Source organism: Anser anser (genome assembly GCF_964211835.1).
Source record: "Anser anser genome assembly, chromosome: 2".
Classification (NCBI taxonomy): domain Eukaryota; kingdom Metazoa; phylum Chordata; class Aves; order Anseriformes; family Anatidae; genus Anser; species Anser anser.
The window spans coordinates 136579098-136606977 of record NC_139721.1 but is presented as its reverse complement, the minus strand read 5'-3'; the positions used below and the strand labels follow the sequence as shown (position 1 = coordinate 136606977).

Genomic DNA, 27880 nt, shown 5'->3' with positions numbered 1-27880 from the left:
CCCATTCATGAAGGTCCAAAAAAAGTGTTTACATTTCCCCTTTTCCAGCTGACCTTACCAGTTATCCTCTGACCCTGTGTTATGATCTCAAAACATCTGTGAAACCCTGGCAACTTCAGTATTTGGGGGAGGGGTAGGGAGGGGGGATTGAGGTTGTACAGGATCTTTCATCGCCTTTTGCTTTGGTTATACAGACATTGCAGTATTTTCATGCCAGAGCTTGCATAAGAATATTTAAAGTAGTTTAATGAATTGTTTCTGAAAGACTCTGTGACACTGTTATATTATCATTTACGATGTTGTCATAAGGGTTTGGTTTTTGTTTGCTTTTTTTACAAATAATTTATTAGAAACAGCATTCCTCTATGTGTCCAAAGTTTTCCCTACATGGCACTTTCCCACCAACTGGGGATGGAGGTGATGAGCATCCTTTGCAGCTGGTGGGTGCCACTCTTGGCTGGCTGACCAGCTGGCACAAGATGCATCGTGACAGCATGAAAAATGTCGTGCATTGGCAAATGAACCCATGCCTTCTACCACGCTTGCTGCATTTGGGCTGGGAGTTCAAAAGAAGAAGGCATGAGTCATGCCTCGGAGTGGATGGTTTTTGCTGCTCACTATAATTTGAATCAGCCTCTATCTTTAATACAGAGACTGGGAGAAAAGATTGGAATAACTCTTCATCTTTATTTCTGGTAAAATCAATAAACAAACAAAAAGAGGGCCCGTATCTTCCTAGGTTCCCCAGTATCCCCTTTGCAGTTCAGCTTGTTTTCAGACTTTTGTATAACAAGAGAAGATTTCTCCAGATTAATATTTTGGCTTTGTACCAAAAAATATTGTCATTTAAGACAAGCTGGTTCCACTCATATGATCTTAATTATTTAACTAGAAAGATGAAACTTTAAAAATAAAATTCAGCCTATTAGAAAAAAAATGACTTCTATGTTAACAAGTTGAGATTTCTGGAAGTGGAGAAAGTGACCGTAATTGAGAAGATGGACTCAATAGTTAAAACTATAAGTGTATGTGAGATCAAAAGAGACCAGTACTCAAACGTAGACAGCTCTCTGTGGCTTGTATAAACAAGTGCTCCTGTTGTTACTACCTCTGTTGGAGCTGCAGGCATCGTAATGATCACAGAAAACACTATGGAAAAGGGCAGATTTAGCAAATGCCTAAGATGACTGAGGGAAGATCACAGCTCTTAATGACATTTGTTTAATTTTTCAGCCATATATTTAGCAGGAGAGGGGTGTGCTGACTGAAGCTACCACGAACCTGTAGGGACCTAAATGCATCAGTGCCAGAGGATGCAGCAAAGTCAACGCGAGAGTCCGTACTGCCTCATGTGGGTGCCATTTCTATTAACACATATAGGGGAAATATTTCTGGTGTGATTTCTTCAAAATACTCTGGCCATGGCAAAAAGCGGGTGCTCAGGCTTTGCCTCTTCCATATGCTGGATGTTCCATGAGCACATGTTGCAGCATGGTTCGTGCACAGTCCTGTGGCTGCATGGCAATTGCGGGCAGCCACAGGGACCCTTGCCCCATCCTTATCCCCTGCCTACCCTTAGTGAAACATTGTGTAGGCATACATCAGTGACTCCTTGCCAGAGGAGTTTACATTTCTCTGTCTTGACCTCGGCCTCAGTCTTGGTGACAGCCCGTCATTCACATTTCTTGGCCAGAAGACCAGACCTGTTCCTTCTGCGCCGCGTTAATGAAACACGTTTTCCTTTGTTGCCCACCCTAAGACAACAAGAACAAAAAAAGCAGAGATGCATATTTGTGCATGCCAACTTTACTGTAATCTGTGGGAAGTGCACAACTGACATGAAGATGGGATTTCGTCCTGCTTTCATTTGGGGTACTCGAAGAACTGACTGTATAATGTCTTTGCGGTATTGCCGTGTATACGTAGGATGAATTCATTACTCTAGAACAAAGCATATAGTGTTCAGGAGGCAAAATCAATTGTGCTTGGCTTAAAAATATTTAAGTTAATGAAAACGTGGCGGTGCAAAATATACAAGGTTGCTAAATGATGGTAGGATATAATCCTAAATAATGCTGTAAGAAACAGTCAGAGAGAGCATCTCGAATCCTGGCATTTTTGTATGAGAAGGAAGAAAATGCAAAGAGAGTGTGCTTTGTGTGCTTGTCCTTTGCCTGCATGCCTTTGTAATATAATTATTAGGTAAAAACATAACACTGTAAGAAAAAACATGGCGTGTCTGAAGTAAGTACTGCCTACTGCATGGGTGCACAGGAGCAGAGGCTTCTGTTAAACCCCTTGCGTCCTGATGCAGCTTGTGCAGAAGGTGCACAATTTTCATTGCCAGCAAAGAGCATGACTTCTGCAGTTACGTAAAGACTCAGATTCTGCCGATCAGCATGCTGTAGTTGTTGCCGTATTTCTTTAAAAGTTGGTGAGAACAAATGCTGCTGCGGTACAGGCTTCTAATAACACCCACTATCTGCTTCCTTGGCGCCTCATCCTCCACTTTTATATGGCTGGCTGTTGTTTAAAAGAACAATATATCTTTAGTTTGTTGCTGGACCCTAGGGTTGCGTAAGGCTGTCTGGGGGTGATAGACAGAGTTTCCAGAGGATAATCTGAAACATCAGCCCGATTATCCAGCTGTTGACAAAACAGTCACCTATCCCAGACAGAGGAAGTTCATCACAGTAAGACTAAGCAAGCTGGAGCGCCCCAGACCTGGGGGAGAGGAGGGCTGCAGCATGCATCTTTTACACAGAAAAAGCAGTTGAGCATGGATTGTGCAGTGGGGCTCTGATTTTCTAGGGTCAAAGCTTTGCTGCCTCCCCAGCAGGCTGTCGCGTTGACGTGGTCAGGGCACAACATGCGCGTGGTTAATAGCGGGTGGCTTTCGGCACCCGTCCAGAAGAACTCAAAACCTGTGTGTCTGTGTGCATAGCAAAACACCTCAACTGGTAAGCTCTGTGCGCCCTGGTAAACATCTCTCGTATTTATACATGCATGTATTTGCACACTCCCAGTGTATAGGTTTTGTCCGTGTGGATCCCGGTGTTTGCATGCCTGAGGGATGGCTGGCGTGTAAAAATCGCGCCCACAGAATTACGTGTGACTAAACCAGGCTATCCTGGGTCTTTGAAAATGTGGCATTTGCTGTTACAGAGACGTATTTTTTTCTCCAGAAATAAGTGCAAAAGTTACGTGATGGCAGTGGGACCTAGGTTTTCCAGTAAGAGAACACATTTTTTGACCCTTAGGAGACTGGAAAATGAGCAGTTTTTGAGAAGCGCATCAAGCCAGGTATGAGTAGATTTGTGACAACTATCCAGAAAGATTTACCTAGGTTTCCCAGCACAGGCAATTTACATTTTAACTAGCATGTGGTTACATTTTTTTTCCCCAGGTTTAATCATTAAACACAGAAAATCTTAATTTCATCAAATGCAATCAAAGAATTTCGTATAGTAGCAATTAAAAGTATAAAACTAGCATTCGAGCTACAGCAAATTAAACAGCTGCATTGGGGTATTTTTAGCAGTCATCCCAATCAAAATGCACAAAAGGCTTTTATTTGTTTTAAGGAGTATCTGCCGGGTGTAGCTCTGGTTTCCGTAATTCAACAGCCTCACTAAATATACACGTGTACTTTTAAAAATCCAGTTACCGATAAGCAAGAAACTGTGTTTTTTCTACAAGGCAACTTAGGTGAAAAAGTTCAGAGGGCTCGTGCTGGCTCAGTTGCTTTTGCAGAAGGGGTGCTTCCAGCTATAGCTGAACTGTTTAAATAAGGAAACCAAGAGCTACTTTGTTGTTTCTGTTACTTTTACTGTACTTCATGTGTGGCATTGAGTTTTCCATATTGCAAATGCCACACATGAAGTCAGAGGACCTTGGTTCTCATCATTCCTAGCTCCTGCCACGTTGTGGCAGTAGGTCTTTCTATTTATTGTAATATTTTTTACTGAAATGCCCAAACTTTTTTTTTTTGTGCAAGTCAGCCAACAGAGCCCTACATAATTAGCTCTATAATTAACCAAGTGGTAGTTCTAAGCTTCAAGTACCAACATGTTCCACATCCCAACTGTATTTACAGATTGAAAGAAGAAATTTGGAGGAATTTTAGAAGCCTGTGCAATTCTGAGTTGTGCTGTGGGAATTTGTCTGCATCCCCCTGTTCCAGGAGATAAAAAAAGCCCCCAGTCTTGTTATGCGATGCTACCTTGAAATATAGAGTGAGTCAGGAGTTTGCCTTTCTGTCTTGATCTCTGGAGTCTTTTGGCCAAGTGTTTGGGCACAGGATGTAGGGAATAAACTCACAAAGGGACAAAAAGGGTCCAGGACACACAACTCTTCCCTGTAGGCATGTGTGGAGAAAGGAGTTTCTCTCCTCATCTTCTTCATATATTTTTTTTTCCAAAAAAAGAGTAAAATAAGTGATCATCCTAGACATCTGTTGGGGTAGAGATCCTACTTTGTCTACTAAACACTATAGGAACCTGGATCTGTTTTTGTTTTTGTTTTTGTTTTGTGTGTATTACTGGTCTTGTGCTCAGAGCCCTTCCATTCCTCTAGCTTCCTCCAGCTTCCTCTGTTTCACCCTTTATTTCATCTGGCTTTTGGGCACTCCTGATGTTTTAGAGATCATCTCCTGTTAATCAAAGCTGTTCTCCCTCCCCTAGTGATTCAGTTTCTAGTCTCTCATGAAATGCATTAGCTTAACGTTAATGAACTTTCACTAGTGCTCTTTCCTGTTACTCGCTGCCGTGAGGCATCAATCAGTATCACAACAGTAAGTGCTAGTTTAGTGTGGATGACATCCTTCGAAGGAGGGATGCAGCTGAGGAGGTGAAGGGAAGTGGCTATTTAGAGCTCAAGTCATCAATTAAATTACTCAGTGATAAAGTCACTGTCTTGTACCTCAGTGACGTTCATGTCATGTCGCCATGTGGGGAGGTAGTGATGCATCATTGCACCCTTGTGCTTTGTGATGTTGTAGCAGCCCTGGAGATGTTTTGGGATGGTGCCAGTATTCTGTGAGCTTTGCAAGCAAGGGATGCTATAATGAACAAGAGAAATAATTACTGAACCTCCCCTTCCCCTGCACCGGGAGCTGGGCCTGGAGCTCAGCTTTCCTTTCAGAGCACTTCCCAGGGTGACAGAGACGGCCTCCTCGCTGCTACGAAAACCACACGCTCCGGCTGGCTGGAGAACATGTTTTCATACATCTTTATGAATGTTTAAGGAAGTGGCATTCTGTTTTTCACTGCACTTTTGAAACCTTTCAGCCGCTGCTATAAATAAACAAAACGGGTGTTGCTTCTTTTTGAGGGCTGCTGCTATCAAGCTGAGGGCCCTGCAGACCTTGGCCTAGCTGTTTGAATCCCTGGCATCTGCCTAAAAAAATTTGCTGGGACTTGAAAGGAAGGGATAGGATGTCATCGGCAGCTTATCTGAGAGGGTTTTGCAGAGGAGGTGTTTTCTCAGAAGGCATATGGAGGCAATAGCGAGTGTCACAGAATTAGGAAAATACAGGCATTCAAAACGGAGAGCAGCAATCTGAGGGAAGGATGGGCACGTGCACTCCCGATTTACTTCAGGAGCCAGCTTCCTCCGTCACCGCTGTCTGGCATGGGAAGCCTAGAAATGTTGGTGAAGCTGCTCTTACACACCCAGCTAGGAAAAACACGTGTGTGCTGCCAGCCAGTCCTGGCCATAGTGATGTACGGTGGGCAGTGTTCATCGCAATTCCCGTGATTATACATTTCTCTTGCACAAGACCGCTGCCTCTGAGTTTTGTAGACTCATGCTTTTGGGAACTGCAGCATGCACTGAAAGCCATTTTGCTGTTAACCGTTGGCATGAAAATACCTACCTAAGTGTATGAGACACATGATTGCAGTGGCATTAATTAAAAATACTTATCAGTCTAACCTGTTGCCAGTGCCTGAAGAGGTTTCTAAGGGATTTCACCAGCAGCACTGCAAATTATTTGTCAGTGAATGATGAAAACATTGGATTGTTTATACTTCAGGGACATCCTCTTAATAAGTGACTGCCTGCCATCCCCAGTATTTCTCTCCCCCTTCAGAAAGGTGTCCTAAGGTGGGGGTCCATTGCGGGAGTTAAGGTATCATGTTTACATTTCAGAAAGCAAGCCGAAACCCTTAGGTTTGGACTCCAGCTGCGAGAAGCACACATTTAGAAATTACAACATTGGTATTGGCTATCTGGAGCTTTAGGAAGTGGCTGAGAGCTGGCAGTCAATTAAAACTGGGCTGGAGTTCAATATCAGAGTTATGCTGCCTGTTTTTGTAGGATGTGTTTGAATCCTGGGCTATGCTGCAATATGGTTTTGATGTAGAAGTATGTAAAAAGGAAATGTAACCCTTAAGAAGCTGTCTGCATTTTCTGGTACAGACAGGTTGTTCTACATAACCCCAGTTCAGGACCGTATTTGGGCTGGAAAGTTGCACCCCACATACTGTGGTTCAGACTCTGATCCCATTTTTTCTGGGGTAAATGTGGGGTAAATCTGTTAACTTTGCTCCTTTGAGCGAGGAGCAGCGTTACATGAATGTCAGAGTGTCTCCACGGTCTGTCTCTCTGTCTCTAGCAGAGTGCTGGCTTTGGCATAATGTGCTGCTCAGTGGCAGAAATTGGAGAGTGTGCTTCAGTCAAACCAGGCAAGATGCAGTCCGTGTATCCTAGCAAGGAACGTGCTGTGAAAGATCTAACCGATCGCAGCCAACCTCTGTGCCCAGCATTTTTAAGAAGCTGGTTTATACAGCTGACTTCACAGCTGCTTTTATGTAAGAACCCTGTCTTTTCTTTTACTGTGACACCTTTCAGCGGTTAGGATGTTATCCTCTAGCCACACAGATTAGGGCCCTAAAAATAATTTGCCTTGTCTATTCCCTGTGAATGAGTCGCCCAGATCTATTACTGCCATTGCATATGGCATTCGCTGGAATCTTCTTGCTCCTGTCAGAGAAAGTAGATAATATTCTTATTCCAGAGACCTCTCTTTTTTTTCTTTTTCTCTGTCTTTCTCTCTCTTTCTCTTTCTCTCTCTCTTTTTCCAGCATGGTTTGGGGCTTGTAATAAGAGCATTTGGGAGCATTTGCAGCACTGTTGTGTGTGCATGAAAAATACCACCTCCTGGCCCCATGAGTTGGAGAACAAGTTTCGAAAAGGAATATTTGCCCTAAGGGCCTTCCCCAAAGACACTGAAACTAATTAAAAGGCTCCCATTAACTTCAAGAAGTTTTGGATCTGATCCCTGGTGTTTTTGTTTTCTGAGAGCTGACTGTAACCACATTTTTCAGACCATGGTGTGAGGCAGCTCAGCTCCAATGGCATTCCCATCAACTGATGCCCCTTGGAACAGGCCACAAATGTGTAAAACAGATTCGTCTGTTTACAAAACCGTTCTCAGATGAAACCATTTAAACTCACTTTAAAAAGAAAGGAAATAATCGTACCATTTGCTTTAAGGGTTAATTATGCTGGCTAACTAGACTATGTAATAAGGAAAGGATCCAGGGATCTTAGACCTAGGAGTGAAGTCATGCCCCTTACCAGTAGAGAAAAGAATGGTAATTGCCTGCTGTGAGTATGAACATATTTTGCTGGCTAGCAAAGAAATGGCATTGACAACTGGCAAATCCACTCTTCTGAGGAAAAAATGTATTTTTGAGGCAGGCACATAGCCAGCATTTTCATTCGGGAAGTCTCATAAGTGGAATCAAAACTCTTGCGGAGGTAACATGAAACTGTGCGTTAGAAGGTTGTTTTTTTTAATCCCACATTTAATTCTGTCAACATTTCATGCTGGAATAAGAAAAATATTCCTTAGGTTGGTTTTAGTCAATTCCCCCCGTCTTTTTTTTTTTTTTTTTCCCCCTCGGTTCCTTTCTCCACCCTCTCCTCAAGGTTTCTTTCAGCAGCATACTCATTTAGAAAGCCTTTAGGTCTTTAGGAGAACGATGATACACTCTCCTCTCAGACGTGCTGTGGGATCGTACCCCACGCTTTGAACCTGGCCCAGGTTTGGCGATGTGCTGATGACCACAGGTTCGCACAGGAAGGACGCTCCGGATTTGTCCCAGATTTGGGGAACAGCTACCCATTTGGTGTGCCCCTGACACATAACGTCTCCTGCAGCCCTTCCTACCCTCGCATTGTGATGACAGCTTTGAACCAAACTGAGACTTGCAAAAGCTCCGGCTGCTGGCGAGATGCACTGGAGGTGAAGGGGCAGAGCTGAGGCTGCCACGATGGGGCAGTGCATCTAAAGCAGTACGCACAGTAGTTAATTATTACACCGTAATTACGGATAGAGTGCTGTTATATGTTTACGCCTTATTTAGGTGTAAGATAAGCCGACTTTCTAATTGATTCTCCACAAGCCCCAAGGTGGCTGCAATGGGAGTTGTTTGGTATTGAAGTCTTCTGAATGTCTTCTTTACAACATAGATTCACACCTAATTTTAATCTAATTGAAAACTGAGCGCTTCTGAAATATTAACCCTCTGCGTTTGTGCTTAAGGAGTTACAAAGAGCTGGAACTTTGGTCATAAATCTGTATAGGCCCTTAAATAAATAGCCTGGTTACCCAAAGTGCTGAGCATTCAGCCTCTCTTGGTTGGTTTTCTAGGGTTTGGCCTAAAAAAAGGGCTGCTGAGCTGAGCTCCCATTCTTTCCTTTCCTCCCACTCTTTTTAGTGGTTTAAACCGTGTTCCTCTCTATAGTGCTTCCCTTCGCAGTCATGTCTGCAGTGTTTCCTGTATATCACTTCCAAGTGATATTACAAGCTAAACTCAGTTGCACACAGAGTTTGAAATCACAGGTGTCCTGATAAAGCTTCATTCTAGCAAAATCCATTGACAAGCCCATTTTTAGTTAACCCTCTGTTACTCTTTGTGCCTATCCTGGTCTCTTAATGCTTCACTGTATAGCTCGCAGTGTGCTTTTGGTATTTACCTTTTAGATGAAGGTCACCTTCTTGCTTAGTACACTCTGGTGAGCAGTTGTCAGTTAGCAATTCCTTCTTGTCAACAGACAGAGATTAATCCAATAAAGGAAAGCTCCCTGAGACCATTTCTTTGTATAATTCCTTTCCCCAGTCATTACTCCTCCTTATAACTTGAACGCTGCAATAAATGCTCTGTTGTTTAAAATTTACCTTAGAAAGTCCATTATGTTCGGTCTTCTGATCTTCATTGATATTGTTTGGTGTGGTTCTTAATCACAAGGAACCTTCACTTAGAGGAAATGAAATATCTGATGCCATAAATTTCTAACAGAGCATCTTTTCTTTTTTTCTGGTTTTAAGAAACTCCGAAAGGGAGCATTCGTGTTGCCAGAAAATTGGTTTGTTTGGGCTTTGTTATTTGTTACAGGAAGGGTAGCATAACAAAGTACAAATGTACAACAAAACGTGTAAGAGAGGAAGAGCTTTAGGAACAGGAGCTATAGGATATATTAACGTAGCCTTATTTATGGGTAAGCTTTACAAAACGATTTGGAGACAGGAAATAAATGGTTTAGTTTCTCTAGAAGTGATTTGCTGTTCTTTTGGAGATTTTTGTACTGACAGTTATCAGATGGTGCTGCAGTGGCAAAGCAGAAAACAAAATCAAAATTCCTGAAATTCTTAGAAGAGTAAAAAAATATCAAATGATTGTTATGTGCCTGGAAGAAAAGTAATAATTTAGTAGTCTGTCTGGACTTCCTCTAAATAAAGATGAAAGTAATTTCAGATGGAACTCTGCTTAGAATGGACTATTTTTTTGCCCTGCGTTGTTTGATAGCACTGCCGACAAAGTGTACTTGATGGAGGTAAATGCTATAGATAAAATATATTTGTCATTAACTCTGGGAAATATTTTTGTCTTTTTTACAAAAGCATGTATAATAACTGTAATGGGATTGAAAAGCGAGGGGCATACAGAAGTCCTCTATTGAGTAAAAGACACAGTGCACCTGCCTACCATTTTATTTGGCCTGGGTATAAATAGAGGGCTTTGGACCAGGTTGCCATTAATCTCTCATCTTTCATTATTATTCAGTAATTTAATCCACAAAATACTTTAAGTGGTATATTACGACCCTTTGATTTCTAAATGATTTTCCTCACAGATCTTTTTCTCCCGGTCTGTTTATTGCATTCCTCTGCACATGGAAAGTCTGGGTCTGCTAGCAAGGCCAGAGCAAAGTTTTCTGAACAGAAAACAGCTCACCTTCACTTCTGAATCGTAAAGCACCTCTGAAGAGAGGCTGGACCCTTTTAAACATCAGAGGAGAGCTGAGAGTGAACAGACTTTGCAGGACTGAGTCTTTCAGAAGCAAGGCTGGCTTTGTGCCTGAACTTGCACTCGCTGAAATTATGAGAGAGGTGTGAAACAGAGCCTTGCTCATGGTGTTTTAAAAAAAAAAAAAAAAACCCTCTGAATGGAAATGAAATGTAGGAGGAGGTTCTAGATGTGTTTCGTTATTGTAGACCCTGGAAGAATTTGCAGAAATAAAAGAACAGCGCTTTCCTCTCTTCCCCTACTAGATACAAGTAACTGCCACTCTGGGTAGAGGACATTGGGCTATCAAAAAAGAAAGAGACAGAAACCTCAGCAAGAAACACTATGAGGTTAATTGTTTGTTCAGAAACACATTTAGCATTCTATTAGTAAGTGCTGGTAATAGGAATGTTCAAATAAAAAAGCCCACAGATTCATCTTCTGTCCAAAATTCAAACAACTCATATTTCTGAAGATCTGTTTAATTTCATTTTTAGTCAGTTTTCACAGAATCACAGCATGGTTGAGGTTGGAAGGGATCTCTGGAGGTCACCTCCTCATCATTTTCCTCTAATGAAACAAAAATGTGGGCAAACTGCAAAATACTTTTTCTGACCTAGATGAAACCTGAATAATGCAGAGATTTGAGAGTGAAAAGATTTTCTTGTGAAATTTCCAGAAAAAAAAATAAATAGATGTTGGAGTGAATTCCTCTAAACTTGGGAGAAACATCTGAACTTTGGGATATTCACCAGAACCAGACTTAAAATAATAATAATAATAATAATAAAAGAAAAAGTTGAAATGAATGTTTGTAAAGACACAAGACTGACATCTGCGGACATCAAACATCTCTGCTTATGCACGGAGCTGCTGGCAGTGTGGGTTCACACACACCAGCCTGCCAATGCTTCTTGGTCTGGGCTGGGCTGATGTAGTGCTTTTCCTCAAGTGAACTGCATGCCCTTGTCCACAGCCTTGTAATTCTTCCGTTCCACTGAAGGACTGCTCCAAAAAAGTCTCAATATTCCTTTTATAAAGTGTCAGAAATATCTCCCTGGTGAACTTTATCATTGACAGCAGTGGAAGTTGTGATTTTCTTATCAATTTTCATTCCCTTTCATTCATGTCTTTCCCAAAATCGGTAACTGACTATTATTTTGGAATAATTCCTCCCTGAAATCTGCTGGTACGAGGCACGTAATGGCTGGGTAGTTTCACCTCTCAGTCTGACCTCTTGTGATTTACACCCATGGCTACTTCTCACAGATGTGGCTGGTACTTGAAGACACCTACTCGAAAAATCACAGTTCCTACTGCCAAAATCACCCAAAGCATAGATGCACCTTAATTTTTGGAGAGAAAGCTTGCCTCTAAGAATTAGAGGCTAATTCAAGACCTTGTCCTTTTTGTGAGACAACCAACCCATGTGTCAGGTAGTAGAAACACCTGTCCTACAGGCTTGGAGCTCTTCACTCAATTTCATTGCAATCCTGTACTAGAAATAGGTTATGGACCTCTTTAATAATTGCCTTCTTTTGTTTGTTTGTTTTTAGTTAATAGGAAAAAAACAGAAACATTGTAAACTTAGTTCAAAGGGAACTTGGTCATCTCTATTTCCCCATCCAGGGGAAAAGGGGTAAAATCTGTTTTGAGTTTAGCTATCAATCTAGAAGTAAATTAAATTAAATACAAAAATGTTTGAAAGCCGAGTTGTATTTCATTCCAACTGCACTGCTGATTTAAATGGGGGTGGTAGAATGGGGAAAGGGCTTAAAATCTTCAGCATTTTTATGATTAAGTATCCCTTGTGCCCCCCCCACACACACACACCTCCTCTGGAAACAAACACAGAGCACGTTTGGAAGAGCTCATTACTGCTGTACTTCAAGGCCCCGATGCCTGTTCTATTAAAGCATAGCCCAGAGCAAGGTGAAATGCTGAGCTGCACCCGTGCAGGTTAGCACTGTGTGCTCGAATGTGCGTGTGCATGCTTGCACGTGCACGAGATGTTGTACAAACGCATCACGAGAGCCAGAACCCATGCTCTGTGCATGTTACATGGGCAAAAGAAGGAAAAGAAAAAAAAAAAAAAGTGTTTCCTGAAATACAAAGCGTGCTAGTGAAAGAAAATGCTGTTTGAATGATCAGTGGGCAGAAGGAGAATAATGCTATTTAAAGCTTTCCAGGGGCAGGGAAAGAAAGCAAGTCTGGCCTTTAATTCTGAATTCCGTGAGGAGGACAGGGAGGGAAGTGTATCTCTGGTATTTATTTCATGTAAGGATTCTGTACTCTACAAGCAGTCTGTGTCGCTAGTGTGTGTAGAATATTCTTTGGTCCTTACAGTGGCAGCCAGGCTCAGCAGCGTGACTTACATACCAACTGGGATGAGAAAAGTGACAAGTATAGAGATGAAGGCTACTGCTCACCAACATGTAACAAAAAGAAATAATATGAAAGACCATGTTCCTATTCAGCATACCCGGAAAGTTTGTCATTAACAGCAGTGCCGTCATCCTGGCGTAGTCTTCAAGCAGTGATGCTCATCCAAAACCTGGGAGGTGTTATTCATATTCCTGATGCTTAACATCTTGATTCAGTCACACAGCCTTCTGTGTAAGGCATCAGATCAAAATACAGAGTCCAGGTTTCAGTTCTCATCACTGACACTTGGGATATGTCTTTGTGTTGTAATGAGGGTCCACAGTTTGAGCCTGTGCACGTAACTGGTTGAAGCCACATGGCACAGAGAACACGAGCACGCATCCAGACTTGGCTACGTAGGAAAGGATAAACACATCATGGTCTGGGGACTTATAAAGGGAGAGATGGTGAACATAAAAGACAGAGAAAGCATTAGACCAAGTGCTGAGCCTTGAACTGACCTGTACCAGGAGTCTAGACCGAGTGTAGTACTGGGACCTGTGGGTACTGCTCAGCAAGCACTGCAGTGGGAGGCTGGGGCAGCAGTACCGTTTATGTACCTCTGACGAAGCTCCTCTCCTTATTATTTGAGTGCACTATCCAGAAGCCAGTGAAAAAATCTGCTAGATTAACCTGCACTGATTCTGCATCCGCTTGTATGGGACGACATGTATTTTTAACGCTAATTCTGCTGCATCTTTAAATGAGACGTCTTTTACAATGTAATTAAAAAACCCTTCTTTTCGCACAATTGTCAGCTCACACTTTTCCCACTTTGCTAATGCCTTCAATGCACAAAAGCCATGAAGAAAATCTTTCCGTGACATGATGGCATTACCAGCTCTTTTCAAGTGGGAGGACTGTACTCCTACACAGCAGATTTTCCCTGTGTTGTGGTATTCATGCAGCAAAGAGCTGCACTTCTGAAGGGTTTCTTGTTTAAGCTCTTTCATGCCTCTTGCCTTGGAGACTTCTTTCAGACTTGTAGCCAAGAGGAGGTCAGGAAGTGCTCCGTGCTGCAGCTTCTTTTTCTGTATATGTTTCTATGTGGTTCTCCACAGATCCGTGGAACACATTCCCTCCCATCTCTCTCCCTTTCAGAATAGTTTAGGTTTCATTATTTGCAGATGGAAAAATGACAACTTGACAAACAGGAGGATCTTTTTATTTGAATCATCATCTTCTGTAAGGCTCCCATGTAACGTAGCGTGGTGATATTGAGAATGCAAAACCCTATCAGGTTTTATTTGTCCAGTGCATGAAAAATAAACTTCTGTGCACATTCCTATATGAAATTATTTTTAGCTCTCATTCTGCTGATGGAATTTGCCCATCTTCATGACTTTCAGATTTAGCCAAATGACCGACGCATTTACCAATGCGTTTGCTGCCATTGATTTTAGGGCGCCAAGTTTGGCTTTAAAAAGTCTGTATTTCCATCCCTTTTGTACTTATTTTTCATTGCTAAGCACACAGACTAACAGCCAGGGATAAATGAAATCTTGAAAAAGCCACTAGGAATTCAGCAGCCCGAACCATCCCTTCTAGCCCAAGACACACAAGCTCCATTCCCCAGTTTCATTTATTTTTTTCTTACCATGATTTACAGCCAAAACAGACTAACTGTGCTTGCTTTTCAGATCCTGATCACAAAACCAGGGAAAACTCTCTTGAACTGAGCAGGACTTTTAAGCCCTTGTCTCTCACAGTTCCAGATTCAGTTAACTGTGAGCACAAAGTTAATCAAGTTTCATGAAGATCTGGATGTGATCTCAGACTTGTTGAGTAGGAGCTCTGAAAAGTGGTGAAGATTGAGGGCAAGGCCCTGCCCTCTGTTTGTGCCAAGCTTCTCTTGTACTTCTTTCCCTGCTATTAAATTTCGGTGCAGTAGGGGAAATGAAGCTCTGAGAGAGCATGAGGCCACGAGCCAGAATTGATGCAAAATCTTTCAACAGCAGATGCAAGACCGAGTGGTGGGGAGCGATGGGACAGGCTTGGAGATGAGCCTGACGTGGAGCAGAGTGATCATCTCAGGGAACCTTAGATGTGCACCAGTTGGCATTGCCCAGCCATCACTGTTCCGTTCCTCCAGCTCTGCTTCCACCATTGCTGGCCTGCCCATGGGAGAGGACAGTGCTTCCCCTTTACTCCCCGTGAGTACAGCACCGCTGGAGTGCTTTCCTACCCAACTGGCTGATCTGCCTGTGACTAAAGCCAGCTGACCCTGCAACACCGTAATCAAGAGCAGTACAGCTCAATTTGTATTATATAGCTGCATCCATCACAGCTGTGGGGTCAGCAGAGCTGAGCTTAGGGGCTGTTAATTAAAGAGGACATTCTTCTGCCTTTCTGTACTATCGGCCCTTGGGCACAGAGGATGGTATGACCCCTGATTCACTACTATATTTATGTTTGTGTCCACAGAAGGAAATGTAGCGCGCCCAAAGATCTCTTGCAGCATCCCAGTTTTCTAGCACAGCGGCTGAGCTTTGATGAGACTTGTGATTATGAAAGCCAGCAGTAACTTCATAGCAGTGCATGCTGTCATGAGTTTGCATTAAGAGCCAGGAGCAAACCTGCATACTTTCCCCTACCCTGTGTTATTGGAATAGGTGTTTTTACAGAAATTGATGTCATGGAATCAAAACAAAATGCTTCATTTTTGTCTGTATTTTGCTCTGAATCATGGTTGTTACTGCAGTATAACAGAGTTCTGCTGTTATCTTCCACCTTCTCCCTCCAAAAATCAACCCATAAAAAACCTGTCTGGATTTTAGCCACCTGGTTATAGTTAGTTTCTTATTTTAAAATAGCTTTCAAAATAGATCAGACATTACACCGTTAAAAACAATTTTCCCTGTAGGTATTGAATATCAGACAGGGCTTGTAGTAATAACTGATAGGTATCTAGAATAATCTTCAGTATGGACTGAGACTACAAAGATCTGTCAATCACTGCGTTTAACTTTAAACACAGATGATTTGAATTCATGTTAGCAGCATGAGGAAGTCAAAAAGATGGAATGGTGCTGTCAGAGAAAAGATGATAGGATTACCTCTGCTGTTAGCCTTTCCTGCTACTTGTTTGAGATACTAAATCAAGGTGAAGTTTATGAAAAAGGCTACAACAGGGGTTTCTAACTCTTCATTCCTGCTGGGATTTTCCTATTATAAATCTGCTGTCAGAAATAAGTGCTTTACTTGTGGCTTAATTTTATGCAGGCACAAACACCTTGGTTCAACACGTTTTGCCAGAGACAGTCTTGACTGTCTTAATGCAACAGAGTCCTCATTAACGGGAACCTGTGAAAAAGAAAAATGCACACATGCTCTTTTGTCGTCGGTCATTCATGAGCAGTCCGATGAAAACTGAAATAAAACATAAATCCCGAGGTGGTGTGGAGCTGGTGTGGAGACATGAATGTTTGAATCGCACAGCTTATGTGAATTATCCATCTCGGAAGAACATTACACTCCACCTTTTGAATGAAGTTCCATTAATGTGGTGGAAAGCTCACAGTTTCTATTTGTTCTGCTGTGGCTGCTGAATTTAGCACTACCCCAGTGCCCACCCCCAAAGCAAACACCTCAGTTGTGGTGATTTTTCCTTTTTTATCCAACTATATAGCAGTACAGCAGCTAAGACAATAGTTTCAGAGAGCCTCATCAGACTTGCTCAGACAGTTCTCATTTCACCATTCAAGGGCCATCAGTACAGATTTGTGCTCAGTAGTACCTTGCTGTCTTCATAATGCATTTGTCCTGTTCATTTGGAGCTCTGCATGAAAAAAAAAAAAAAAAAGGCAGGATCAGTCCTCAAACGTGATAAATAACCATTTGCAAATTTCCTCCTAGTTTTGGCACTGTCTAATGTACTGGGCTTTCAAGTGTGCTCCAGGTAGAATTGTCAACTGTGTCTGTTAGCATCTTCTCAGGACAAGGATGTAAATTTTGCCTTCAGGCATTTAGTACTGCAAGTTTGTCCCATCTAAAGGAAATGATTAACCTAAAGTCAAAGGAGAGGGAATCTCAGATCACAGGAGGAGAGACCTTGTCATTGTTCATCACAGTAATGTGTACACTGTGCTGTTTCTGTATTGCTTTAACACCAGATTTAAAAATCCTCACTCAGCTAAGACTGCATCACTTAGGCAGTGACAGAATTAGAGTTGGGAATCCCTTCTTCATGCAGTGTGGTGAAATTTGAGATTTCAAAATATAACTTTGTTCCAGTTTGGAAGAGGACTCCAATATATTGAAAGACCACCTAAGTAATTTTTTTCCTTGTTTTCCTCTCTGGTCAGTAACGCATGTATGTTTTAACAAAAAAAAATATATCTTTTCATTTTGATTTTCTTCATCTCCTATTTCAAAATAGACCAGAAGTACCAAAAATGAGAAGTGCTTTTTAATGGAAAGCCCCCAAAATTTCATTCAGGAAAGGTTAAAACAAGCCATTTTGGTATTGCTAGGACTGTCTCTTCAGCTTATTTTTTAATCGTCCCCCTTCCGTGAAGAATGTGGCAATGTTTTGCAGGAGACTAAGGTTTTATGCAACTATGTCTTTTTGACAGAATATGGCTCCAGCATTGCTGGATTTCTTGATCAGCTCTAGATAGAATAGTCAACTGATGAAATACAACGTGCCAAATGCTTTGCTTGCCATGAATTCATTGGCATGTGAGCACACTGTGTTTCCTCAGATCAGGAAGACAACCTCTTTTCAGGCTGGCTTGTGGCATCCCCAGTTAACACACGGAAACTTTGCAGCTGTGAGTAGTGTTACAGCTGAAGGGACGTGGGAGCTGAATCCAGTGAGATCTTTCTTTCTGTAAAAAAAAAAAAAAAAAAAAAAAAAAGTCTACGCTGGGATGCCTTCCTAAGTGAAAGACTATGAGGTAGCATGATCCAGATTATTTGATATCCATTTTCATGTGGTTCTGTTGACTTGATGCCCTCATCTGTACCTGAGACCTCCTGCAAGCTGTCTTTGCACTGTCTGGGGAGAAAAGGTAGGGTTTTCATTATGGGCAGCCAGTTGTACGGCACTTCAAAGCATCCATTTTCCAAATTGGAAAGATAGAAAGTAGCCACAGAAATGATTTTCGTGGTGAATCAGAACTCTAAAGTGGAGAGAGGGAAGCGAATGCCAGTGCCTGGTTGTGGTGCAGTTTTATCTTGTCTTGCATCCCAAGTGCCGAATGCAGTCTGCCTGTTTGCATCGTCCAACGCTCCTCAGCTCTGATGAGCTTGAACACCACACAGAAAAGCTGTGAAAATGCCTGGTCCTCAGAGCTGCAGTGGGTTTTCTGACCCTAGCAATCTGGGACTTGTTGGGATTGGGACTGGTTTTTATGTTTTGTAAATCAGGGTCTCAAGACCCAAGTTCTCAAAAGACCTTCAAGTGTTCACCTGAGAATCCAACTCAGAGGGCTTTTCTGTGTCAAACAGGTATCTGCGGGTGGGAATGGCTCTCTGAGTGCACCAACCGCTTGATTTCGAGTAGGGGATTTTTGATACCTGCCTCAGGAAGGTCGATGCCGCGGAGGCTGGAGAGGGGCCAAGAGGAAGGAAGAGGCCTTCCTCTGGGGGGGGCTGGAGCCTTTGAAGCATGGCCCCCAGCAGAAAGAGGGGCGGGAGCGGCTGGAGCCACTCTGCAGGGCTGTGGAGAGGAGGCAGGGGCAGGCTGCGGGCCGAGGGGCAGCAGGGCCAGGAGCAGGGCGCCCACCAGGCCGCTGGGGGGGACCTGGCTGAGGGGTTTGACAGCTCGTCTGACTCGAGGAGGCTGAACAGCCTCCAAAGCTGCCCGGGGCAGGCAGCAACTGAAGTATCTGGCCAGGAACCAGGAGACCGGCATTTTATTCTGTCATCTGCAGCTGTTTCAAGAGCGGCTTTGGGCACCTTGGTTTCCCTGCTGCCGAAAGGTGTTGCTCGCTAACGTGCCTTGGTATCCCTGAAACTGAGATATCAGAAAAGAGTAACCTCTGCACTCCCAGTGTGGTAGCAGAGAAAGGGTGGAATTAAAACATGGCAAGTTCAAAACTGTCAGAGGGAATTCCTTTTTCACATAGGCTGATGCAAATCGGGGCTAACACCGATGACTAAGGTGAAGTGGCGTCAGTGAGAAACTGAATTAAGCAGGGTCTGCTTGGTGCCTATAAAAGTAATAAGCACACACTCGTAGCACCCTGACCCAGCCGTTCTTCTGTAGTTTAATTTTATAATAAAAAGACTTTTTGCCTGCCTTTTTAAAGACAAATGGTGAAATGAACCTTTGCTCATGTAAAATGCATTTGCCACATGACTAATGGTTATTTTTAAAGTGCTGAGCAAAGTGTATACATGTGTGTGTCAGGGAGGCAAAGAGAGGGAGGTTTTGTATATTTGCTGTGGTAATTGTTTATGAATATAGTTATTTTTTCCAATTATCCTTGTAATACATCAGCATTCTTGTCTCCATTTCTCTCTGTTGAGGTTTGTGTATAAATGCAGAGATCTGCGCTCTCAGATGTCTCAGTTACAGAGGTAAATGCTACATTTTAAGCATTTATTTTTATTTGTAAAGTGCCATAGAACAGAGAAAGTGAGAGAGATTTGTGGAAAAGTTGGAGTTAAAAGGTAAGCCATGATCATACAAACAACTATATGGCCATACAGCTGATTTCAGGGTATTGGACCAAAATGTTACCTCATGTCCAAAAAATAGAGAAGAGAGAAGCTCTTAAGGGCCTCCCAGTCAAAAAGCCCATATTGATGCTTAGAGGAGAAGTTAAGCTGAGAGTCAGCTGGAGAATTTGACCTAACATCTGTTAGTGTAGCCAAGAAACTGACCGAGACACAATATGGAGTGGAGAATTAATTTATTCCACAATGGCAAGATTTTATAATCTTGCTCAAACATGATGCATGATGGAAAATAGGAGGGGTGGCCTGTGGAGTATAATGTCATTAGCACTTGGGGTAAATGAGTCTGTGAAGTCCTAGCCCCTGTGTGTCAGCAGTAAAAATCCCACAGGCCTCGCTTGGTCTGCAGTGTAGTTAATGTTTTAAGTACCTAGTGCCCAGCTGAGGCAACGGTCTGGGACTGACCTCCGAAGCAGGCACCGTGCAAATGCCAGATACATCATCTGCGTGTGTGTAATATGAAAGCGGCTTTTGTTTTACAATTGCTGCTGGTGCCATAGGTTGTGGGGACTGGTTTTCATTAACATACTTAGGCTTTTGTGCTTTAACACTATTACATGATCTGAGGGTTTGAAAATGACTTGAGCAGGCCCAATCCGCAAAGTCTGCCACGTGTCTGGGTGCCCTTTCCCAGGACAGGAATCGTTTCGCGTCGCTGGCATGGCGCGACTTCTTCCAGCAGCGCTGTGGGGAACAACCTCTAACAGGTTTCAGAGGATGTGGAAACCTGCATGATTTAGCAAACCCCTCTTCTTCCACGCAAATGAAGTGTCTCGATGGCTTTTTTTCCTCATGGATAGCACTATTGTAGTTATACTCCAGCAGCATATTTTAAATGTATGCTGTTTGGTTTTGGAGCTAGCGGTCTGTAAATGCTGCTGTAAGGCTTCTGCTGTTCCACCATTATTTCATGTTGGCATTTTTATTTGAAGGCCCAACCATGGCCAAGAAAAGGAAACTTCTGTACTTTTCTTTTTGTGCTACATCTTCCAACTGGAATATTTTCAAGCACAATAGAATTGAACATGAGCTTTGGGGAGGGAGGAAGAGGAGAAAAGGGAATCGGCTGGAAGAGATGATGACTCCAGTGGGGCTCTCTGCTGTTTAGTTCTCTGGGGACTGAAAAATGCTTTCAACCAGTGTGATGTTGCAACAGTCCAAAAGAGGAGAGAAAAATCCATGTCTGGTCTAGACCGACCAGAAACTAAAAACAAGGGACACTTTGAATTCTGAGACTCTCACCACAACTGAAAACTGTGTGCAGGCCAAGTAACTGGAAAATCAGTTTCTTGGGTTAGAGAAATGCTTCCCTGAAGAATCACAGGCAGCTTTCCATTTTAATTAGTAAAGAAATGATTACATTCTGAAGCATTGATTTTAATACTTGAACCAGTGCAAAGGTTTGCAATCAGGGCTGTGAAGAGATTTGAATAGTTTAATATGGAGCTTTGTGAAATGCTGCAGTAAAAGAAATTTTTCTGTGACATTCTCTTGCCATTTGGCTGTGATAGTCTATCATTTGTCACAAAATGGAAAAATAAGATCTGTCTTCATAATGTACCAAAAAGAAATCTGACTGCAAACACAAGTCAGGAAGAGGCATAGGAACTGGAGCTGAGTGGTGAAACCCTAGATCGGGAGATGATTATGAGAAATCATATACCAGGAGACCTGAGAATCCCCCAACCAGGAGTAATTGAATGCAGTAATTGTTAAGGAGAGCCTTAAAAAGAAATGTTGAGTAAAAATTGCTTATGGGGTACTTTAAGTGTTTTAAGAGGGAAGTGTAGTAAATTTCAGGACAATTTTTTAAGTGGCAACCATACAGACATGGCCTATGCTGTAGGCAAAATAAATTTTCTGAAGTAAATTACTCCTCTCAGTCAGTCCGGCTATGGTGTTTGTTTTCTGGGTGAAATGCATATTTTCTTCATTGCGCTGGTAGAGGGATGGCTGAAGCCTGAGAGGAGGACTCTAGGGATCTGATTGTAATGCCCAGCAGTATCACCTGCTCCTTATAGGATAATGGGTAAACCTTTCCAGAGATTTCCATTCCAGAACAAGGGATGGGATCAGAAAACTCTTTTGGGATGTGGCAGACTGATATGTAACTAGTATTTCACTTTGCAAGAAACAAGAAAACAGTTTTGTCTCTCAGTCCTGCACTTTTAAAACTGGTATATTATGACTAGTCTGCTCACTGTGGAAGATGTTAGGCTAAATGCATTAATTCCAGGGAAAAGCGTCCTGCAATCTTCTGGATTACAGTGGTATACAACTGCCCAACATTATCTATATTGTTTTGTGGTTAAATTCTAATACAATATTTTCTTCAAGAAGATTCATTCAATATACTTGAGTCTGTTAAAAGTAACATGAGTCATACAGCTTGTATTTCGTCTGTATGTGTAGCCTCTCTTTTTGTGTTACAAAAAGTAACACAGCACTTTGAGATAAAAGAAAAAAATTGGAGTTTGAAGATGCCAACCAGTCTGTTTTTTGTAGTGCTGTGATTTATTCTTGTTCTTGCAGAATTGCAGTCAAAAAAGATACAGACAGACCATTTTTTCTGGTCAATTTAAAACAGTGTAAATGGAAAGTGGAGGAAGAGTCTCACATGCTTCTGCTCAAGTCCTTTAGGTGCCATGACCATACAGGAGTTCCAGACATTCATTCATCCACTTTTGCTCTTTCTTTTCCTAATGTTTTCTTTTTATATGACAGATATTAATGCTATTAGAAAGCATGACTCTCTGTCCATGAACTCTGTCGTGTCCATGCACAAGGACAAGATGATGTGTTGGGAATGTGTCATATCAGAGATGGGGAACTTTAGAAGAATAACATGGAGCTTTTAATATTCCTTTTATGCAGTTAAGTTTCTTTCTGGGAATTGGGCAGAGATACCTTGTATGCATATAATTTTTGCATGCAAATATGCTTGCAAGCTCAGACTCACATGAAATTCTAATCTGAAATTTGTTGCCTGTTGCACAGAGCTTAGGCTAAGATCTGTTCACCTCTGTTTTTTTCAGTATTCAGCAGTAAGTAATCTTCCCTGCCTTGGCTAGCTGAAATATATTTTAGGAGGCAGCTGTCTATTGCCAAGAAGAGCCTGCATGCGAGAATATTTCCATCTGGTATGACTAACATGTGCCCAGTGTACGTCCAGTCTCACATCCCACTCTGCAAACAAAATCCACTGATGAATTAATTCTCTTCTTGCTTCAAAGGGCAGTCAAAAGATGAAAGTGAAAAACTGGACATGTTTCAAAAAATTACATTATACGAAAAATAGGCCATTCAGCCAGATTGCAAATCATAGATTTTCAAAAATGTGAAATGTCAAGCAGTCCTATTTTAAAAAGTATGTGTTTCCTTGCTTGTTGCATATTTTGCTAGTGATGGAAAAAATAAGGAAAGATAGTGTTTTAACTTTTTATCAGGATAATGCCAACAATACTCGAATTGTTTGATCCAGGCTTATGTCAATATAAACATGATGCATTTGTCCTCGCTTAGTTTGTAATTCTTTCATATCAGAAACAACAAAATTAATCTGAACAGCTGTAAATATAAAAGTGATGCAACAGTTTCTGGTATTTAACAGTTGTAAAATCAAGTCTGCTTCTTGTGAAGACACTTGATTTTATTGAATTTCATATGCATAGTTGAATGTTCACATGCACTAAGGGAATTTCAATGCTGATATAAAAACCCATAAAATAACCTGCTGACTTCTCATATATCCATGACTTAGACAATAAAATATATAATTGTGATGCTAATTGAGTTGCTATTTTAAAGATGTGCCTTTCATAAAGGTATTGTTTGTACCTACCCAAAATTAAAAACAGAGCAGTCAGTCTAATTCGATATAGCCATCAATACTCAAAACAATGCACAGAAGCTGCAACTTCTTAGCTAGTCTTAGAGGTGCAGGTCTGAGGAGGTGTAAATCCTCCACCCAAGAAGAATGCACAGCATGCGGCCTGACGTTTAACTGGTGGTACATATATTAATAGAGCAGACGCCTATAATTACATAAATCCTCAGGGGGGAAAAAAAAAAAAGAAAGGAAAAAAAAAAAGGCTGTTTAGTAAGCTATTTGAGCAGTACCAGTGCTAACTGCCTAAAACTGGTAATCCAAAACTCAGACAACCAACAAAGATAAAATGTTCACCCAGGCAAAACAGTATTCATCTCAAGAATTAATCCCCGAAGCCAATGTCATGTGAAGTCCTCTCAGATGTAGTTATTGTATTCTAGTTTGTCCTGAATGTGCCCAGTGTTTTTATACGGGGTCTGTCTTCCTAAAATCATCTCTGTTCTTTGTGAGTATTTGGTCCAATTCAGCACATCTGGGCTTTTCCTCTGCAGGTGCCAGCAGATTAGCCACGTGTTTGCGGGGCTTCCCCCTCCATTTACTGGGATTTCAAAATGGTGATCCAGCCTTGCAGAGGCCAAGGCAAAGGCCGGGCTCATTGGAGCTAGCAGTTGGGCAACATTTGAAAATAAGTAGTTTACATGCAGATTAAACAAAAACAGGTTTGGAGGGAGAGGTCATACTTTTTTATTAGAGCCGTTTCTATAGTTGGAAAAAAAAAGGCAAGTTTTTAGACACGTGAGACCACCTTCTGGTCTGGAACAGAAGCAAGAATGTTCAAAGCTAAGTAGAAGCTGAGAACAATTGCTCTGCTTTTATTTCATCATGTTAAACAAAGCACTGTTTGGACTAATTGGCCACCTTCTAGAGCCCAGAGAGTCATCAGTCTCCGAGTTAGGAAGAAACGGTACTTGGTCCAGCTCTGTCAGTCTGCATTAATCCCTCATACGGCTCCGCCAGCTTCAGCAGACAAACATCTTGTTTAACATACGCATTTAACGATCATTTCCATCGAGAAATGGTTTATTTACAGTGAAAGGCAGGGTGGCCTTAGTGGGCAGGACTCTAGGCTGAAACTCTGAAGTCAACCCTCACTCTTCACCTAGCTGCTGGCCTACTGAGTGATCTCCAGTGAGTGGGGCTATGCGTCAGCTTCTGCGTGGTAAATGGGAAAATAAAACTGGCCTCCTTGCAAACTCCTTTGAGATCTACAAAGAAGTGTTACACAGCGGCCATACACTTCATTACTAGCTCTTTTTCATGTGGTTCCTTTAATAGACATTTGGGTTCTGATTTAGATCGTCTGAGCAGGGTGTAACACTCCTGGTGTTAGTGTGAGTCTGTGTTTGCCAAATGTGACGAGGAGACTCCTTCTACTGCTATGTAATCAGCTGAAAAGTTATTTCTCTAAACTTCCCATTGTCGGAAATGCTCTTAAACAGGGAAAGGCGATTTTTATTCAGGAACTGCAGAGCTGTCTTCACCTCCCTGCACAATTTCTGCTATGGCATATCCTATCCGAACAGGCATATGTGGAAACAACTAGCCATGAAGACACTTACAGACTCTCCAGTAAATGTACAATTAATGTTATCTTTTTCTCATTTAAGTAAATCACAAGAAAATGAATGCCAAAGCATTTCACAGTACATGTGAAATACCATGTACATATGTACATGTGCCTAACCATCTTTATGCACAGTGGCAAATGTATGTACTATGAACATCTACAAGTGTGTATGCATCAACATTAAATAGTGCGCGATATCCAAAATAAAACTATGGCAAATAAACATTCATGTTGCAAAGCCAAGGTACATTGGATATTCCAGAATACAAGTTTCCTGGGCATCCTTAATTAGCCATTTAGAATATGTATGATGATACAGTTTTAATTACATGATATCATGCGGGTTTTTTGTTCCTTAACAGATTCTTTTATCAGCCAGTTAATGGGGAGTCAGCTTTTTAACCCTTCTGGTTTTTATCTTCTTCCACTTGGTGTTCTGGCCTCGGATCTCATTTCAAAGCATCACACCGAACACAGAAAATATTGATCGCCTTCCAAGCTTTTGTTTCCCTGGTGCACTGAAGCACAGGGAAAGAAAGGACAAAAATGTCCAAATAACAACAGGTAGTCAAAGCTGCATGCGAGAGATCTGGGAGCTTTCGATGTGCAGCGTTTCCATAGTGCTCTCCACTGAAAGCACAGGCCCAGTAGACTTCAGCTCCCAGTACTTCTGCATTTCAGGCCCCACGTGTCTCTTGTTGAGCACCCAGAAAATGAGGCCAAGCACTCAAGAGGGAGGAAATTCCAGAGTGAGGTCATCATGCCTCCACGTGCGGAGGGGAGGGAGGTAATCGTGCCCAGGCAATCCAAATTCTGGCATTTGCTAACATTTTAGCATTTGGCTCATGACCGTATCATTCTTTTTGCTGAATTTTTCTTTGTGTGTGTATACGTTTCTCTGTAAATACATGAGGACATCTGAACTGTATCAAACCTGCTACAAGCTCTTGCACTGCCTTTCTGGTAAAACTAATATATTGGTGTGTGTGCTCTTGGAAAAAACGGCATGGCATGTGTTACAATAACCTTTAGTTATTTTTCCTGCTGCAATTAGATCTAGAAAAATCTCGGGAAACTTGGTTTTGATTGTTCCCAGAAGGGGAAAGAAGGGAAGTAAAGAAGATCTACCTTAATAGGTGCTGAAGTATCAGTACAGCCCCCTGCTCCAGCTGCGCCACAGCCATTCAGTGCTTCTCTGCTTTAGAGGCAGGAACTGGCAATCAATTTGCCTCCCCAAACCAGGGGGATCAAGGACTTGTAGGGAACAGTGATAAATTTGCTTCATTTCATTCTGAATACCTTATACTAAATCTAAAGTTTTACATTTGCAATGTTATCCTTGTGCCTTAGCAAATTACGAGTCAGGCATTGACAAGCATAACATGCTGCTTTAAAAAAATCACACTATTTTCAGTTAAATATTTTTTTTTTGTTTGCTTTCTGCAAGTTTTCCTAAACCATTCACCTTTTGAAACTTCCCTGTGCAGGCAGACAGGTTGGAAACAGGTTAAAAATGGAAGCTGAAATCCGTACATAAACCGCTGGCTCCAAGAGCTGGTGCTCGAGGGAATGAAAACTTGTAAGGCGAGACTCACAAAACTCTTGTGGGAGTTGGCTTCATTAGGCACCTACCAGAAGCGTGTCTGTGTGCATATATCTGTACACCGTTGCAATCCTATCTGCGGGTGCATGCATATCTGAGGTTAGCAGAGTATTCCCTGCCTACCCTGCCGGTCACTCCTCTTTCTTCTCACACTTCTCATCTGCTCTTGGGGAGTGTCCGTCTCCTTTCTGCACCCCCGTCCCCGCTAGTGCCACAGGCTGAGGGCAGAGGGACCTTTTTTACCCCTCCCCTGTGTGCACACCAGGCAGCTTCCCTCACCCTCTGCTGACCGTGTGGGATGCTGCCTGCCTTTCAGCCAGTGGACAGAGCAACGTGTGTACTCTGCCAAACTGAAATGCCCCGGCTTGCTGTCTGAAAGCTCTTTCAGTGAATGTACAGGGTACCTAGGGAAACGTGATTGCCAAGTGAGGCATCAAAGTGAGTGCATATCGTACCTTTCGCCCTTTTCTGAGCTTTCCCTCTTTTCCTCACTAGCAGCAGGGGAGTGATGGCATATCTTATGCCAAGATTTCGTCGTTTTCCCAGGAGGGAAGAGCGCACTGTCCGCGCTGAGACACTTCCTTAGCTTTGTGGCTAAGCCATGCTTTGCAGCTGAGATGTCAGCTAGCAACCAGCGCTCTGTGGGCTTCTGGGAGGAGTCCTGGGGTAGGCAAAGCGGTGGGAATAGTATGGTGCCTATTAGGTTATTGAAAACAAAATGCAGCTGTGTGTTGCTGTTGGCTGAATGCAACCTGTCAGCACCAGCGTCCCCCCAAGAAGCTGGGACCGATCATAGCCAGCCTTCGCAGAAGGTGCCAGTAGCCAAGCAGCTTGAGGAGCATGACACGTTGCCCCCTCCCTGCTCCCAGGCCCACTGTTAATGGGGTGGTGTTAGAGCAGTCAGCGTGCCTGGAGAACTGCCATGTCCCGAGGAACCATATGGTGACAGGCAGATTGCTCAGGGAGCCCCAGAGGACCCACAGCAGTTTTGCTGATGGCTGAGTGCCCCAGGCCAGGAGAACATCATTCCCTCGTGTGGCAGACCCACCCTGGGCACCATGTGCTTGCTGTGCTGTGATGCTATGTCTTTGCTCCACAACCATTCCAAAATAATCCCTGCATAGCCCATAGGCTTATTTATCCTAATTTTTAATTACCATAACTCCCTCTTTTGGGATCACCTCTATTTTCAGCCTTAATAGCTCACTGAACCTAGAAGACTGTGCATTTCTCCCCTCTCATGAGTGTGAATGGGTCAAGTGCAGGCTGTGGGCTCTGGAGAATGAATCTCCTTGCTCTAGCTGGGAACAAGTAAGGAGATTTAGCTAGATTCTGAGATATTTTGGTGCATTGCTCTGTCTTTCCAACTCTACTGCGTTATGTTTTGGTCTGGACAATCAGAACCCTTGTAACTTCAA

At 42.4% G+C, this 27880-nt stretch overlaps 1 protein-coding gene across 15 annotated transcripts in view; it reads left to right on the top strand.

The window, feature by feature from the left end:
- The window catches only part of DYNC1I1 (dynein cytoplasmic 1 intermediate chain 1), a 190984-nt gene that overhangs the window by 72362 nt on the left and 90742 nt on the right, over nt 1-27880 (top strand). The gene's annotated exons all lie outside the window — the stretch shown is intronic.